This window comes from Crocuta crocuta, unplaced genomic scaffold (assembly GCF_008692635.1).
Source record: "Crocuta crocuta isolate KB4526 unplaced genomic scaffold, BGI_CrCroc_1.0 scaffold85, whole genome shotgun sequence".
NCBI classification, from domain to species: Eukaryota; Metazoa; Chordata; class Mammalia; order Carnivora; family Hyaenidae; genus Crocuta; species Crocuta crocuta.
The window spans coordinates 4,241,748-4,258,485 of record NW_027530620.1 but is presented as its reverse complement, the minus strand read 5'-3'; the positions used below and the strand labels follow the sequence as shown (position 1 = coordinate 4,258,485).

The following is a 16,738-nucleotide window of genomic DNA, read 5'->3' as shown; positions in this document are numbered from 1 at the left end:
CCCAAAGGAGTTGAGTCTGCAATGCGTAGGAACCTTAATGATAGCCAGAGCAGTTAGCAAAAGTATGGCATCGAATACATTTTGGACAAGGAAACATTTTTAATTTTATCCCCCTTGGAGGTAAGGAAACCTTGTTGTTTCCATAACATTCCAAAGTCAGGAGCTGCCCCAAAGGCATACTGACTGTTGGTATGAATGTTTGCGGGTTTACCCTTGGGTAAGGTACAAGCTCGAGTCAAGGCGTATAACAACTTGTTGGGCTGACATAGCCAAAGGTAAAGGTACTACCACAGTGACTTCAAAAGGAGTAGCAAGAACATACCTAGAACAATATTTGCCATTTTCATCCCTTAAATAAGAGCGATCAATAAATCATGAAAAATATGTGTTGATTAGCTGAGTTACCTGTAAATTGTCACAGAGAGTCAAAGGTAATCTGTCAGCATTAAGTAGTAGCTGAGGGGTTTAATTTGAATCTAGATGTGGCCCTTGTTTCAAAATCAGATACTGTAAATATTGAACCTGAGTTTAAGAAGACAGCCAAAAGTTTTAACAGGTGGACACTGTCTTCTAGCAAAGAGGTTTGAGAAGGGGAGCAAAAAAGCAAATCATCTATGTATTGTAACAAAGTGGAGGCTGCAGAAAACTTTCTGTCATCCATACAAATTTCTAGGGTTTGTGGAAAATAAAGACTCTACAAAATCCTGGGGCATTACTGTCTAGGTGTATTTCCATTCTTCCCAAATAAAAGCAAAAAGATATTGGCTATCCTTATCAACTGGAACACTAAAAAAAATACACCGTCTAGATTGATTACAGTGAAAAATTTGCTTTCAGTGGGAATGGATGTCAAGAGTTCATGGGGGTCAGCAACGACAGGGGGCCAAGAATAACAAGGATAACAGGGTTATTTATGGCTCAGAGGTCCTGGACAAACCTCCATCCTCAGACATTGGGTTTTCTCACAGATAAAAGGGTGATATTATAGGGACTAGTGTAGAGGATAATGAAGCCCTGAGCCTTGTAATCTTTTGTTACGGACTTGATGTCTTGAAGGGCTTCTTTATCTGTAGGGTATTCTGGGGGGAGCTTTTGAGGAATTGATCTGACTCTTGATGGGAGGTGCCCTGTGCATTATGCCAATACCCAACTCAGAACTTTGCCTGTAAGGAGGACGGTAGCTAATCCAACAGGAACAAACAATCAGTGTACCCAGACTCAGCTATACAGTGCTGCTGGAGATGGAACAAATAAAAAATGCTGAAGGATCATTTAATTAATTCCCGATTGGCTATTTTGATTACTATCGTCAAAGTGTAGAACTAGTTCTCCCTTTTGGAAGAAAGGAATTCTGGCATGATACTTTTCCAAGAAATCTTGGCCCACTTAATGAGTAGGGGTAGAGAAACTAAGAAGAAAGAGTATGTATCTCTCAAAAGGGAATAGGTTAGAGACAGGAATCCGCTAAAGTTTATTAGACACCCCTGCTATTTGAACTATTTTTGTATTCTGAGGCAGGTGCTGCTTTACAGCAGTGGGGCTGAGAACCAAGTCTGTAGCTCTGGTGTCAATACTGGGAGATTCATTCCCAAACAGGAGAGTGGATTCTGCAAGCTGATTAAAAGAAATTCCCACCATTGGGAATTAGGAGGACATTGGAAAGGCTGGCTGGAGGGCTGAAGGTACTTGGAGCTCTTAAACTGGTAGCAATCTTGGGGTACCTGAGTGGCTCAGTCCAGTTAAGCAACCACCTCTCGATCTCGGTTCAGGTCATCAGCTCACAGTTGAGTTCGAGCCCTGCACTGGGATTCTCGCTCTCTCCTCTCTCTCTGCCATTCCCCCACTTACAAATGCTCTCTCTCTCTCTTCAGAATAAATAAACTTTAAAAAATAAAATAAATTGGTAGTAACCTTTTTTTCCAACACCCTGGCTCTTTGCAATAATAGCAGAAATTAAGAGGTTTTTGGTTTGTTCAGGAGCCTTCATGTGCCACAGTTAAAAATTAAGAATTTTAGTGGTCTTTCTCTTAGGTGACTAACTCATCTAGCATATGAGCGAGGTAGTGTATCAAGTTAACTACATGTGGAATGGGTATAGGTTCCAATCCCATCCTGGTCCTTTTTGCTAAAGGAGAAAGATCCTGGTTCAGCCTGTTTCTAAACACAGAGTTAAGTACTACCCAAGTGGATTCAACATCTAAAGAAAGACCAGATTCTTTAAAAACAATTTGGAGTCTTTTGTAATAGCTTTGAACAGGTTCATCAGGCTTTTGTGTGCAACCTTGAAATGTGTTCCAACCAGCAGGCTTAGGAAAAGCTATTATAATTGCTCTGTGGAGATTTCCAGCGAATATTCCAGCAACTTGCCAAAAGTTAGGGGTTTGTTTCTCTAAATTCTCTTCAGGATGTTCCCATTAGGCTAGTCCCATCTGATGCTTGGCCTGGTCCTCACCAACAAGCATGTGGACTAATTGAAAGAAATCTGATAAACCAAGTTGGTGAGTTTGAATAACTTAAATTCTTCAGCAAACTTATAGTGGTCCTCAGTCACTTCAGGAAACCCTTTAACTATGGTTTGCAATTTGGTCCTAGTTGGGTGGGAGATAAAACTTAAGAGTTTATTTAGGTCCTCAGAAGATTAACTTTAAAGAGGCAATTTTTATAGGATCAGGAGAGGAGAAAGTGGAGAGAGATTCAGAGGAAAAGAGAAATTTGGCAGAGAGAAAGAGGAAACTGGTGCTGGAGGCAGGGCCTGAGCACAAGGTGGCTGCCGTATGTCTGCTGAGGAAGATGAGGGAAGGGAAAAGAGGCCTCAGAAGCCATTCTGATTTCTTTCAATTGTTAGCCTCAGTTAATTTAGAAATAGTATTTTTTTAAAGAGGCAAACTTAGAATCTTGAAACAGTTTGGAAGCTTCAAATTACCAATTAAAATAGGCATCCCATTCAGTTATCTTCCTTGCCTTGTTTTCTTTTTTAGGAGCCATAGTTTTCTAATTCATTTTTTGAGTAAAACAAGTTTGGGGGAATCAAAAATTCTCCATAAAGGACGTTGGTGTCCCAAATTACTTTTGGTTAAGTTAGTCCATTTAGTTATACATGTGCATGAGGGGGACCATGGTTTTTAGACATAAAACTGGCCAGAGTCCCAGTAAAGGGAAGTGGGGCACTCTCAAATCATTTTGATGACTGGGATTCCATTTCTTGAAGGTTTTTTTTTTCTAAAGCAAAGAGAAAAATTCCTACACAGCAGTTTTAACAGGAACAGCCTGGTTTCAGAAGGAATCCGACCAAAGGCCAGCGCAATTCCAATATGAACAACCTGGTGCAGAAAAGGAGTCGGATCAAAGGCCAATACAGTTCCAACTGTCACGGTGCCAACAGAAACAGTCTGATTCTCAAAAGGAGTCAGATTGAAGGTCAAATTAGTACTCTCAGAAAAAACAAGGCCTTAACACAGATCCTGGCTAACGTCTGGAGGACTTGAACAGAAAGAGAGTGAAGCTGAAAATCTAGGAGAAAACTCACCCTCAAACTCCAGGGTCAGTGAGAAAGCAGGGAGCGCAGTTGGTTCTGTGGGTACCGGCACCCGTTTGCTCACCAGCCTTGGGGCTGTTGGGGGTCCTCTCCTGATCGCACTTCTTATCACCAGGTAATATTAACCTGAAAAAACAAAACTGCCAGGTATTTTACCAGCAAAAATAAGTTCATTTGAGAGTAGCAGAGAATTGCAACCTGGGATAAGGAAGCTAAGGCAAAACCACACAGGCAAAGACTGCTCTTTTATAGCGGAGAGCGGGAACCGGGGAGAGCTGTTACACACAAAGTCCATTGGATTAAACTGGGAGTTCAAAGTATAGTGGCTTTTCATTGGCTGAGTTGTGACAGTTTCTCATTGGCTGGGCTGTTGCAGAGGAAAGAGGAAAAACTTTCTTCCGCAGCTGGAATAGGGTAAAGGAGAACCCAAGTGCAAGGTCTGCAATTGACAAGAAGTGCTAGGGTGTGAGAGTTCCCCTTGCTGACTCCAGACTCTATTCTAAATGGGTTTCCTTGTATTAATTTTCACAAGGGATATAGCAGACAGATGACCTAATTTTGATATAGAATTTTATATGAGATTTGGTCTAAGTATCCCTTTAACTAGAGTTTTTTTTTTAAATATGCAAATATATATTTCCTAGTATCATTTTCAATCTTTTATTGCAGGCAGTTGATGTTAAACTTCAATTTTTTATGCTTATTTAAAATTTTTTTCTCCAAGTTATTTAAACTCCAGTTAGTTAACAGTAAGTATAGCATTAATTTCAGATGTAGAATTTAGTGATTTATCACTTACATATAACACCCAGCGCTCATGGTAAGCAGAGCCTTCCTGAATACCAAACACCCATTTAAATGCCCCCCTCCCTCCAGTAAACATAAGTTTGTTGTCTATAATTAAAAGTTTGTTGGGGCGCCTGGGTGGCTTAGTCGGTTAAGCGTCCGACTTTCGCTTAGGTCATGATCTCGGGGTTCGTGGGTTCGAGCCCCGCGTCGGGCTCTGTGCTGACTGCCAACTCAGAGCCTGGAGCCTGTTTCAGCCTGTGACTCCCTCTCCCTCTGACCCTCCCCTGCTCGCACTGTCTCTCTCTCTCTCCTAGAAATAAATTTAAAAAAAAATTAAAAGTTTGTTTTCTGGTTTCCCTCTTTCATATGCTTTGTTTCTTAACTTCCACATATGAGTGAAATCATATGGCATTTGTCTTTCTCTGATTGGCTTATTTCACCTAGCATTAACACTCTATACCTCCATCCACGTCATCGCAAATGGCAAGATTTCATTCTTTTTGATGGCTGAGTAATATTTGTGTGTGTTTGTGTACACATACATACAACTCCTTCTTTATCCATTCATCAGTCAACCGGTATTTGGTCTTTTTCCATAATTTGGCTACTGTTGATAGTGCTACTATTTAAACATCTGGGTGTCTGTAGCCCTTCAAGTCTGTATTTTTGTATCCTTTAGGTAAATACTTAGTAGCACAATTGCTGCAGGGTAAGGTAGTTCTATTTTTAGCTTTTTGAGGAACCTCCATACTACTTTCCAGAATGGCTGCACCAGTTTGCATTCCCACCAGCTGGGTCCTCCTTTCTCTGCATCCTCTCAAACACCTGTTGTTTCTTGTGTTGTTAATTTTAGCATTCCAACAGGTGTAGAGCGATATCTCATTATAGTGTATCTCATTTGTATTTCCCTGATTATGAGTAACATTGAGCATCTTTTCATATGTCTGTTAACCATCTGTATGTCTTCACGGGAAAAATGTCTATTCATATCTTCTGCCCACTTATTGATTTAAAACAATTATTTTAATATTTACTTTTGAGAGAGAGACAGAGAGAGAGTGAGCAGGGGAGGGGCAGAGAGAGAGGGAGACATAGAATCCAAAGCAAGCTCCAAGCTTTGAGCTGTCAGCACAGAGCCTGACACGGGGCTTGAACTCACTGATGGAGGATGGTGAGATCATGACCTGAGATAAAGTCAGACATTTAACCAAATGAGCCACCCAGGTGTGTCTTCTGCCCTTTTTTAAACTGGATTATTTCATTCTCTGGGTGTTGCGTTTGAGGAGTTCTTTATAGACTTTGGATACTAACCCTTTATCAGATATGTCATTTGCAAATACCTTCTCCCATTCTGCAGGTTGCCTTTTAGTTTTGTTGATTGTTTCTTTCACTGTACAGAAGCTTTTTATTTTGATGAAGTCCCAATAGTTTATTTTTGCTTTTGTTTCCTTTGCCTGAGGAGACATATCTAGAAAGAAGCTGCCATGGCTGATGTCAAAGAGGTTACTGTCTGTGTTCTACCTCTCTAGGATTTTAATGGTGCTCTCTCACATTTAGGTCTTTCATCTATTTTGAATTCATATTGCAAAGCTATAGTGATCAAGACAGTATGGTACTGGCCCAAAAAGAGACACATAGATCAATGGAACATAATAAAAACCTAGATATGAATCCACAACTATATGGTCAATTAGCAGGAAAAACTATCCAATGGAAAGAGTCTCATCAACAAATGGTGTTGGGAAAACTGGACAGCAACATGCAAAAGAATGAAACTGGACCACTTCCTTACATTATTTTTTTATGCTTAAAAGGTCTTTAAATAAATATAACTACTTCTATATTCCAATTAAGAATTGTTAAAGGCAATTTAAAATTAGCATACAATAAAATTAATATTGTAATTAAGAATTATCATGAACATCACAGTTTAGAAACTACCCATTAAGATTAAAGAAAATGCTTTGTATAGATTTTCATTTTATTTTTTCATCTGTAATTATGAGAACTAATTTTAAGAAGAGTGGGTATGTGAATGATATTACATCTCAACTGTAATGTATTTACCTTACATTTATACCTTTTACAATATCATCACAAATATTTTGGCTACTTTAACTTTAGAGAAAAATTATGAATCTTTGCAAGGAATAAGATAAAACATGTTGGTATTTCCAATTTTTTATTTTCTTTAAGATTTTTTTAATTTTTTTTTTTTTTTTTTTTTTTTTTTTGAGAGACAGAAACAGAGATAGAACGTGAGTCGGGGAAGGGAAGAGTGGGAGACACAAAATCCAAAGCAGGCTCTAGGCTCTGAGGTGTCAGCACAGAGCCCAACTCAGGTCTCAAACTCACAAACCATGAGATCATGACCTGAGCCAAAGCTGGATGCTCAACTGACTGAGCCACCCAGGCACCCCTAAGATTTTTAAAAAAATTTTTAATGTAATCTACTCCCAACATGGAGTTGGAACTCACAATCCCAAGATCAAGAGTCACATGCTCTACCAACTGAGTTGGCCAGATGCCCCTCCAATTTTTTTATTTGGTAGTAGTTACGCTTTCCCTTCATATCTGAACCATAAAGTCACATTTAAAAAGTCAAAGTTCATATGGCGCTTGGGTGGCTCAGTCAGCTGGGCATTCAACACCTGAATTCAGCTCCAGTCATGATCCCAGGGTGTGGGATTAAACCCCACCTTGGGCTCCACACTGAGCATGAGAGCTGCTTGGGATTCTCTCTCTAGGTATCTCCCTCTGCCCCTCTCTCCCACTTGTGCTCTCTGTTTCTAAAATTAAAAAAAAATAATTTTTTAAAAATAAATAAAAAGTCAAAGTTCATTAAAATATTTTTGACCAACAGATTTTCTTTTTAATTTCACTTTTTTAATATTAAGGAAATTTCCACAGGAAGAAATGTTACTGCTCCTAGATTAGTCACATCTTATATATTTGTTACTTTTGAGCTTGAACATTTAATGTAAAAGTTCTAAAATTAGGGATGGAGTAACTATGTGTTTGTTACCAAATATGTAAGTACCTGTGTGCACACGTGTGTATAGACATTTTATTATTACTAGGCCATAATATAATCCTTTGTCAGTATGCTGTGATTTTTGGAGTATGGAAGTTAATTTTTTTTCTCATGTAAGATTATGCTGAAAAACAGAATTATTTTAAAATAATTTAATTAATAAATTATAGTTTCATTGCTTTATCACAATTTGTCATAATACCAATAAAAGTTTTATCTTTAGCTCTGCACAGAAAACATGCTTCTGTATTTTTTCTTGCAAAGAGATATTAAAATCATTTGTTTTTACAACTTTTACCAATAGAAGATTTATGTTTTCAATTAAGGATTTTTATTTTGCTGCTTGTAAGGAACCTTTTCTAAACAATCATTTTTGAGATCTTAAAACATCCAAATACCTCTTAAAAACTAAAACAGTTTGCAGAACATTTGCACGAATTACATTACTTTCAGGTCATGCACTTTCAGATCATTGTCTTTAAAAGCAAACAACTTATTTTTTTATGGTATTATTTTTCATTTTTTTAAAAATAGTTTATTGTCAAGTTGGTTTCCATATAACACCCAGTGCTCATCCCCACAAGTGCCCTCCTCCATGCCCATTACCTCCCTCCTCCATCCCCCCCACTCCCAGCAGCCCTCAGTTTGTTCTCAGCATTCAAGAGTCTCTCATGGTTTGCCTCCCTCCCTCTCCTCCACTATTTTTCCCCTTCTTCTCCCCCACGGTCCTCCGTTAAGTTCCTCCTAATCCACCTATACATGCAAACATATGGTATCTGTCCTTCTCTGCCTGACTTATTTCACTTAGCATCACACCCTCAAGTTCCATCCATGTTACTACCCATGGCCAGATTTCATTCTTTCTCATTGCCATGTAGTATTCCATTGTATAGATAAACCACATCTTCTTGATCTGTTCATCAGCTGATGGACGCTTAGGCTCTTTCCATGTTTTGGCTATTGTTGAGAGTGTTGCTATGAACATTGAGGTACATGTGCCCCTATGCATCAGCACCCCTGTATCCCTTGGGTAAATTCCTAGCAGTGCTATTGCTGGGTCATAGGGGAGTTCTATTGTTAATTTTTTGAGGAACCTCCATGCTGTTTTCCAGAGGGACTGCACCAGTTTACATTCCCACCAACAGTGTAGGAGGGTGCCCATTTCTCCACATCCTCGCCAGCATCTAGAGTCCTCTGATTTGCTCATTTTAGCCACTCTGAATGGCGTGAGGTGGTATCTCAGTGTGGTTTTGATTTGTATTTCCCTGATGAGGAGGGACACTGAGCATCATTTCATGTGTCTGTTGGCCATCTGGATGTCCTCTTTAAAGAAGTGTCTGTTCATAACTTCTGCCCATTTCTTCACTGGATTGTTTTTCAGGTATGGAGTTTGGTGAGTTCCTTATAGATTTTGGATACTAGCCCTTTATCTGATATGTCATTTGCAACTACCTTTTCCCATTCCGTTGGTTGCCTATTAGTTTTATGATAAAAGCAAACAACTTATTAACTTATATTAAAAGTCACTCAAAAATATAAACTTTAAAAAAATTTAAAAATAAACTTTAAAAAAGTTCCTCTTGGGGCACCTGGCTGGTTCAGCCAAATGAGCATCTGACTCTTGCTTTTGGCTCAGGTCATGATCCCAGGGTTGTGGGATCAAGCCCTGCATCAGGCTCTGCACTGAGCATGGAGCCTGCTTAGGATTCTTTCTCTTCCATTGCCCTCTACCTCACTTGCTCTCTCTCTAAAATTTAAAAAAAAAAAAAGTCCCCTCATTTTGAATGATAAAATCTTTTAATAATTTCTGCCAACTCCTGATCATTCTCTTGTCTTTTTGTCAATGGGATAGAAGAAGCAGGTTGGAGTGGCACCTGGACAGCTCAGTTGGTGGAGTGGGTGATCTTGATTTTGGGGTTATGAGTTTGAGGCCTGCAGTAAGTAAACAGATTACTTAACAAATAAAATCTTGGGGCACCTGGGTGGCTTAGTTGAGCATCCAACTTCAGCTCAGGTCATGATCTCACAATTTGTGGGTTTAAACCCCATGTTGGGCTCTGTGCTGACACCTTGCTTAGAACCTGCAGCCTGCTTCGGATTCTGTGTCTCCTTCTCTCTCTGACCTTCCCCGGTTCACACTGTGTCTCTCTCTGCCTCTCAAAAATAAATAAATGTAGGGACGCCTGGGTGGCTCAGTCAGTTAGGCGTCGGGCCTCGGCTCAGGTCATGATCTCATGGTTTGTGGGTTCAAGCCCTGCATTGGGCTCTATGCTGACAGCTCAGAGCCTGGAGCCTGTCTTCAGATTCTGTGTCTCCCTCTCTCTCTGACCCTCTCATGCTCATGCTGCCTCTGTCTCTCTCTCAAAAATAAATTTTAAAAAAAAAAACATTAAAAATTTTTTTTAAATGTAAAAAAAATTTTAGAAACAATAAAATAAAATCTTTAAGAAAAAAAAAAAAGGAAGCCAGTTGGGTTGACTTAACCTAGGTTTGCTAAGAACTTTGACCTGGTCTTTGAGATTTTTGAAGTCTCCACAGCTGAGATTTCTAGAAGTACTTCAGCGTTTCCTTATACATTAGAAAGTCTAGTCTACCGGGCTTTCTTGTAGTACCCTACTCCCTTGGGTTTCAGGTGCATCCTCAATATAGTGACATCTTGTCCCAAATTACTGATGGTGCAAAGATTTCCAAATTTGTGAATCAACATTTATATATACCTTAAGTTTATAAACATGTCCCTTGGAACTACCCTCTATTTCAGTTCTCACAAGAAAAAACACTCCCTCAAACTACTCAGGCGTGATTCACCCAGGATTTTTCCTCAATTCACACAGAGGAGCAACAAATTCAAACTGAATCTATTCTTAGCTCAAGACTTTTTCAATGTAGAAACCAAAGCATCTAGATCCTTACCTCTAAAGACCCCTTGGAAAAAAGGCAGCTAGGAAGGCTGATAGGTGCACCTTGGGGAGAATTCTGAAACACTGTCTCAGTGAATCCTCAGTTTTGGAATTGTTGCCTCAGCATCTTCACATAATCCTAATCACACAGGGAGACCCACTTGTTGATAATCACACTTTTCCTTAAGTGTAAACACCATTTTTAAACTTTTCTTATCTAAGAGCTAAGTCTAGAAGACCTGTCAGTGAAAGGCATGATCTTAGACCAGAGTTGGACCATCAGGCTGCTTCCCCTGGAAGGACCCCAAGAGTGACTTCAAAGAACCCATGGGTGTTAATGCCAGTGTTGGGTACTCCATCCAACTAGTCATCTATTACAACAAAGCAACTTCAAGTCAGGTGGCTACAAATTGTTGAAATAAACCAGGCTTCACATTGTTTGTTAAGATTCTCTGGACACTATTTTAATTTGGCCAACATTTCAACAATTGCTGGGAGAGGACGAAAAAGATAAGAACTGAGAACATCTGCAAATCAAAACTCTTATCCCTAGAGGCAAGGCAGACACATTTCTATATTGTAAAACTCATATAAAAAGAATAGTTTTCACATTTTTCCACTTCAGTATTTTAAGGAAGTTTGAGATAAGCTGATATAAGAATCACAAGCATTGTCACCAAGCAGCTACATTTATTAGAAATCCCTCACGTTCCTTGTACAGACCTTTTAAACAGACCTAGTGCAAGTTTAGTTAACACAAATTTAGCCAGCATTTGAAAAAGCAGGATTCTACAGAAGGAAAAACTATGTAGTTGGTAGAGAAAGACAAGTTTCAGGAATTTTCAAAAAACTACCCATTATATATTTAAACCCAGGGTATAGTAACTTTTGTTACTGCCCCACACTTCTTTTTCATCCATTTAGCCTGTTTTCCAGATATTTTTTATTCATTATGAACTGAGAGACATGGAAGAATACATGTACATTAAGGTAAACTATCCCATCATGTTTGGTATCAAAGTTTATATAAGTAGTAACATTCTATAGCTTGATTTTTATATTTAGTTTTATGTGTGAGGAGTTCAACTATGTTATTGGGTATAGCTGTAGTTGTCTCATTTTTGCTACTGTGTAATACTCTACTGTGTGACTATGTCACAATTTATCCATTCTCCTATCAATGAGCATTTGAATGATTCCCAGTTTTTTCCCCTATAACATGTATCCACATATATCTTGTAGTAGACACACGCACCTATTTATGGTATATGTCAACTATGCTAGATAATGTTAAACTGTTTTCGAAAGTGTTTATACTAATGTACATCTACACAATGTACGAGAATTTCTGGTTCTTTTCATCCTGTCATCCTTTGACAGTTGAGACTGTCATATTTTTAAATTTTAATTTAAAACAAGAAGATATAAAGCAGTAAAACTCATTGAGCGCCTGGCTGTCTCAGTGGGTAGAGCATGTGGCTCAACCTTGGGGCTGTGAGTTCAATTTCCACACTGGATATAGAGATTGCTTAAATAAATAAACTTAAGGGGCGCCTGGGTGGCTCAGTCGGTTAAGCATCCGACTTTGGCTCAGGTCATGATCTCACAGTTCGTGGGTTCGGGACCCGCGTCAGGCTCTGTGCTGACAGCTAGCTCAGAGGCTGGAGCCTGTTTCAGATTCTGTATCTCCCTCTCTCTCTCTGATCCTCCCCCTGCTCACGCTGTCTCTCTCTCTCTCAGAAATAAGTAAAACATTAAAAATTTAAAAAAAAACTTTAAAAGAAGCTAAAGACCTTTCTATGTCTAGTTTGGCATTTGTATGTGTTCTTTTTTTAAATTTTTCATGTTTATTTATTTATTTTGAGAGAGAGCACAAGGCAGGAGCAGAGAGAAAATCCCAAGCAGGCTCCATGCTGTCAGCACAGATCCCAGTCTGGGTCTCGATTTCATGAATTGTGAGATCATGACCTGAACTGAGGTCAACGGTAGGATGCTAAACTGACTGAGCCACCCCAGGTGCTCCTATATATTTTCTTTAATAATACTTCTGTTCAAATCTTGTGCCTATTTTTTTTAATTGGGTTATTTTCTTCTTATTCTTGTAAGACTTCTGATATTCCATATACAAGTTTTCATCAGATCTATTTTGCAAAGTTTGCCTTATGTAGCATCCCTTTTTAGTTTAACAACATTTTCTGAAAAACAAAAATTTTTAATTTTGATGAATTCCAATTTATTATTCTTTTTACTTTATGGTTGATACTTTTAGTATTGTATCAAAGAAATTGTTGCCTAATCTAAGATCAAAAAGACTATCTCCTATGTTTTCTTCTGGAAATTTTATAATTTCAGCACTTCTATTTAGTTCTATTTCTACTTTGATTTTTGGATGTGGTGTGAGATAATAGTTGAGATTATCCAATTTTGTGTATAGATATTTCAGCACCATTTTTTGAAAAGCCATTTTTTATCCTTTGAATTACCCTGATACTTTGGTTAAAAATCAATTATATACAAGTGGGTTTATTTCTTAACTCTATTATTTTTGGCTTCTGAACTCTGTTAATAAATTCTATTAACTTATATGTCTGAAGATATTTGCAAATGATATATCTAATGAAGAGTTTGTATCTAAAATATATAAAGAACCTGTATAATTCAACACACAAAAAAAAAATCCAAATAATCCAATTTAAAAGTGGGCAAAAGACCTGAACAGACATTTTTCCAAAGAAGACATACAAATGGCCAAGAGATACATGAAACAATGCTCAATATTATTCATCATCAGGGAGATGCAAATCAAAACCACAATGATAGATCACCTTACACTTGTCAGAATGGTTAGTACCAAAAAGACAAGAAATAACAAGTGTTAGCCAGGATGTAGAGAAACAGGAATGCCTGTGCACTGTTGGTGAGAATGCAAACTGGTACAGCCACTGTGGAAAACAGGATAAAAGTTCTTCAAAAAGTTAAAATTAGAAATATCATATGGTCCAATAATTCCAGTGCTGAGTATTTACCCAAAGAAAATGAAAACACAGTCTTCAAAATAACGCACCACTATGTTTATTGCAACATTATTTACACTAGCCAAGATAAGGAAGCAACTTAAATGTCCATCAAAAGATGAATGGATAAAGAAGATGTGATGTATATTTAAGAGGAGAGGGGGCAGGGAGTATGGGCAAAATGGTGAAGGGGGATGGGAAATATGGGCTTCCAGTTATGGAATAAAAAAATGGGAATAAAAGATAACACCATAGGGCATATAGTCAATAGTATTATGTGCTGACTGATGTAGTTAACACTTGTGATGAGCACAACAACCTATAGAATTGTTGAATCACAATCTTGTAGACCTGAAACTAATATAACATTGTGTGTCAATGCTTGATTTAAAAAAAATATACATCTGTCTTACACAATCTTGTATTATTGCAGCTTTATAGTGAGTCTTGAAATCAAGTAGTGTCAGTCCTCTGACTTTGTTCTTCTTCAAAATTATGTCAACTATTCTAGAATTGCTTTGCATTTTCATGTAAATTTGGAATCAAGTGATTGAATTATAAAAACACAAACACGGGATTTACCTTTTCACTCATTTTATGTTTTGTTTTAATAAATAGATGTGATTTTAATATGGTCAGATTTATCAGTCTTTAGTTTTATGGTTTATCTTTATGGTTAGCTTTTTTGTTTTTGTTTTTCCTTTTATTTTCAGTCTAGTATAAGAAATCCTTTCCTATCCTAAGAGTAAAATATTTTTTCCAATATTTTCTTCAAAAAGTTTAAAAGTTTTTACATTTAGCTTTTATTGATTTCTTTGTGTATGATCTAAAGTATGAAACCAATCTTACTTTATTTTTTCCATATGAATAAAAAGTTATCCTGGCCCATTTATTAAATAGTTCATCCTTACCCCAGAGGTCTATAGAAACCTCTGTCATATATCTGTTTACAAATATGAGTCTATTACACATTTTTGGATTTATTACCTGTATGATCACTATAGTTTTGAAATAAATCTTGATATCTGATAAAAACAAATACTTATGTCCTATTTTGCTTCAAGAATGTGTTGTCTAGTTTTAGTTTTTACCCTTCCATATAAATTTAAGAATCAGAGTATAAAGTTCCATTAAAAACCCAAAGTAGCATGTGTGGGTTCTATTTTTCTTTCTTCTTGAATCTGGGCTGTCCCTGTGACCTATTTTCCTGGATAGAATGTAGCAGAAGTGATACATTGTAATTTTTAAGACTGATCTTGAAGAGATCTACAGATTCTTTGTTGAGTGGGATACTCTCAGCACTAAGCCACCCTTAAAGGTAGCCCACCAAGCTATCTGAAGAAAATGATGTGCAGCAAGGCAGCGTGGAGTTCCAGTCTTCCAGCCAGCCCTGCCAAGGCATCAGACATGTGAGAACACTAGCACTATCTGACATGCGACTTCATGAACCACTGTGGAGCAAAAAACCTATTCACCCAAGTTTGGTCTCATTCTTGACCCTCAGAATGTGAACAAATAAAATGGTTGTAGTTTTAAGACATTGGGTGTTGGGAACTTTGTATACAGCGGGTAAAGGCCTGAAGAGTGGTAACATGGCCAAATATTTGGCAATACTCTCATCTGTAGTATGTGAAAGACAGAGAATATACTTAATAAACCTTCCTTTACCTTCCATGTCTGTTCATTTCTTCATATTTTTCATATGAATTTGACCTCCAATTCTGCATAATTTCTTCAGTCCTATCTTCCATTTAACCAATTCTCTCTTCGGCTGCATTTAGTTTGCTATTTATCTTAGCACCATATATCCTAGCACTGAGTTTTTCATTTCCTTTGTTATGTTTTTCATTTCCTAATGTTGTATATACATATATATGTGTATATTATGTATATATATAGACATATATGTGTGTGTGTATATGTTTTAATCTCTCTGCATATTTGAGTTTCTCTCCCTCTTTACTCATGTCTTAAATTTTATCTTTCACTTATTTAAACCTATAAAACATTGTTATTTAAAAATTTTCTATCCAGTAATTCCAGTATCTGAAATCATTTCTAGTCTGGTTCTATTGATTTTTTTCTTTTTTGGCTGACACTTGCTCATGGTGGCTTTTTCTTTGTGTGGGATTTTTTTGGTTTTTGTCTTTTTAGGTTGTAAGCTCACATTTGTTGTAACTGTATCTGTAGGAATATTCTGAGGTATGCGTTGGGGGTTCTTATGGTAGGTAGAATAATGATCTCCCAAAAATGCTGATGTCCTATTGCCTGAAACCTATGAATATATTGTCGTACATAGAAAAAGAGACTTTGCAGACATCACTAAGGTTAAGGACCTTGAGATGAAAAAATTATTCTGGATTGTCCAGTGGACATCATTACATGAGTCCTTAAATTGTTTTAAGTCATTGTAATTTGTTATATCAGCAATAGAAAACGAATCCAACTTGTTTCCCAAGAAGGATTTCTTCAGTTATGCCCAGAGGCACTCCACACCTGGATCCATTGTAAATAATTCTTTGGGAGAAGGAGAGATTTGCAGTTTTTAAGACCTTCAGAACAAATGTAGATTCAGGCCAAAATCATGCGAGAGCTGGTCAATTACTAAAACTCTCATGGATGACTTTCTTTTTTAAACCTTTTCTCCAAACCCAAGCCAAAACAATTTTCTTTATTCTCCACCTTCCTGGAGAAGATTCCCCGCACCCAGCTTCCTTCAACAGTCTTTCCTGTGCCCAGCTTTACCTAGAGTGACCTCTGCCATTTCCCTGCCTGGGTGGGCCCGAGTCTTATTCCCAGGTTCCTCTGTGCACTGACATTTCTACTCTTGGTTCCAGGATGCCTTCGGATGCCCGAAGACTTCATCATTCTCTTCCCTCGCTGACTTCATCTTTCCTCTCCCTGGTCTTATGCTCTCCTTCCCCGCCTTAAACTCCCATTTCATTTCTGACTTCATGAGGTTTCCCTTTCCTTCTTGCAACTCATCTAATCATGTAACAGAGGGAGATTGAGAGAGTACATGTATTTGTATTTTGTTGAGTAATTTTAGATGATATCCAACAGAAAAATTTCAAGATCCCTAGACCTTTATATTGCCAAAATGGTCACGTATATCTTCTGAATTTGTTCCCTTCTCTCCATCTCCATGGTCTTAGTTCAGACTGTGCTCTCTAATGGCACACCTTCCTGCCAAGTTTCTCTTATTTAGTCTCCTTCCCACTTTGATCCATCCTCTCCATGCCATTAGAGTTGCCTTTTTAACACATCTGTGCACAGTAATGTCCCAACTCCCACGTATGGTGGGCAAGCCCCCCACCGTGATGTAAGTTGCCCCCTATTTTTCTAGTTTCATACCCCCATCACTTCCCTATTCCCACCCTACACTCCAAACACACTGAGCTATTGGCAGTTTCCTTAATGGGCTTATGCTTGTTCACAAATTTGTCTTTTCTGTACTAATTCCTTT

The 16,738-nt window shown here is 37.8% G+C and overlaps 1 protein-coding gene across 5 annotated transcripts in view; it reads right to left on the bottom strand.

The window, feature by feature from the left end:
• Window positions 1–16,738, bottom strand: part of USP1 (ubiquitin specific peptidase 1) — a 110,314-nt gene that overhangs the window by 26,073 nt on the left and 67,503 nt on the right. For all 5 annotated transcript variants that reach the window (XM_077768095.1, XM_077768093.1, XM_077768096.1 and 2 more), the window contains one exon: window positions 3,527–3,661. The gene's annotated coding sequence lies outside the window, so the exon portion shown is untranslated. The remainder of the gene's footprint in view (window positions 1–3,526; window positions 3,662–16,738) is intronic.